This window comes from Echinops telfairi, unplaced genomic scaffold, assembly GCF_000313985.2.
Source record: "Echinops telfairi isolate 266 unplaced genomic scaffold, ASM31398v2 ScPeMD7_1;HRSCAF=3_0, whole genome shotgun sequence".
In the NCBI taxonomy this organism is placed as follows: Eukaryota; Metazoa; Chordata; class Mammalia; order Afrosoricida; family Tenrecidae; genus Echinops; species Echinops telfairi.
In genome coordinates this window covers 53,142,950-53,144,966 of record NW_022103896.1, presented here as the reverse complement: position 1 = coordinate 53,144,966, position 2,017 = coordinate 53,142,950, and positions in this window count along the sequence as shown.

The window sequence follows — 2,017 nt, the reverse complement described above, 5'->3', positions numbered from 1 at the left end:
TTTAAATTGAGGCACAGAACAAGCAAGGCAGCCGCACACTGGTCCGATGATCACAGAGCAAGGCGAGGCTCACCAAGCCATTTATCTCGCTGCCCTTCAGTCAATCCCACTTGTGTTTATCAGCCAGTCCGGCACAATAAACTATCTCACTAAGTTATATGTTTATTCCACTGATGCCATAAGAGCCTTAGTGGAGTAGTAAGCTGCTACACCTTGAACTTCTAACCACAAGATCAGTGGTTCAAACCCCACTGTGGAAGAGGGATGAGGGTATCTGTTTCTGTAAAGACTCAGACAACCAAAGGGGCAGTTCTACCCTGTTCTATAGGGTCACTATGAATCAGAATCAACTCAATGACAGTGAGTTGGGTTTTACTGATTTCTGCCAGAGTACTTTTTAATTCAAATATCACTTTGAAAAAAAATGCACCCTTTTAAACATTGCAGGAACTCACATATTCTTCATTAGATTCAACCATTGTCAATATTTTGCCATATTTGCTTTATCCATTTTTACATGTATAGATGTTATAACATTTTATATGTAATAGTATATAAAATGTATAGTATATTTTGATGATTTTTTATTTTTGAGGAACTGAGAGAATATTAAAGATAGTATGACTCTTCACTCCTAAACTTGGTCCCTTTCAATGGTCGAATTAGGGTTGTCCCAAAGAACCAGAGGTTGATGAGCCAGATGCAGGATCCAGACCCAGTAAAAAGCAAGCCAGTTTTGAGACTGTCCAATTATATTGGAAGCAGCAGATCATGATCCTGGGAAAATGTCCTTTTAATAGATTGCATTAGAGCTGTAACCTCAGTAAAAGTGTTGTGTGCAATCCTATCTTTTTTTTAATTAGGTCCCATTACAGCTGACTACTCGCTCTTAAATACCAAACCACTGGAAATACTGGCCCAGTCAAGTTGACACAAAACCGTAAGTATCATACTCTAAATCTCTAGCAGTTCCTCACTCATTGTCTTCCATGACTGTTATGTTTTGAATTATATTCATGCCCCCCAAACCGTATGTGTCAATTTGGCTAGGCTATGATTCTAAGTCCTATGTAATTTGTGACCAGATGCAATTATCCTATATGTTGCAAATCCTAACTCTACAATGTTAATGAGACAAAAATTAGAGGAAGTCATGTTAAGGAGGCAGGATTCAATCTACATGACTAACATACCTCGAGTCAATCTCTCTTTAGATATAAAAGATATTAAATAAACAATCCGAGATCGAAGGTACCTTCTACCATCGAGAAAGAACAGTCAGAAATAAACCTGTCCGTTGAACTTGGGGCTCCTGTGCTGAGAACCTCCTAGACTCAGGGGGGTGGGGATTGATATCAGGATACACACAGATTGCCAAAGAACAGTGAGCCTACAGATGTAGAAAGAAGACAAGGGCCTCTCCACAAAACCTACAGGGAGGGAAGGAGGAGAAAAAGAAACAGGAAGGGGATAAGTGGTGAATGACGAGTGGGTTAAATTATGTTACATGCAGGGTTTACAATTAGTGAGATGGGATAAAATGTGTGTAAATTGTTGAGTGTAAAACTAATGGTCTTCTCTGTAAACCGTCACCTAATTCACAATAGAAAGTTTTAAGACAGAAAAAAGTAGAAGAGAAATGTAAAGATGCCACAGCGTTTTGTTCTTTGGTGCATAGGGTCACCGTGAGCCGGATGTAGCTCAACAGCACCTGATGATAATAATATTATCTGAAAACTGTGTCAATCCTACCTCCTACACCCCCTCCCTCTGGAGGACATTTGACAATTGTGTTAGTCTGGGTTGACTAGAGAAAAAAATTCATAGACACACATATGCATATAACAAAGAGTTTTATATAAAGAGTAATTGTATATTAAGAAAATATCCCAGTCCAGTCCAGTTCAAGTCCATAAGTCCGATATTAGCCCAGAGGCCCCATACCAGTCTTTAAATTCCTCTTCAGACTCATGCAATACATGCAACGATACCGAATGCAGGAATATCGCAGGCAAGT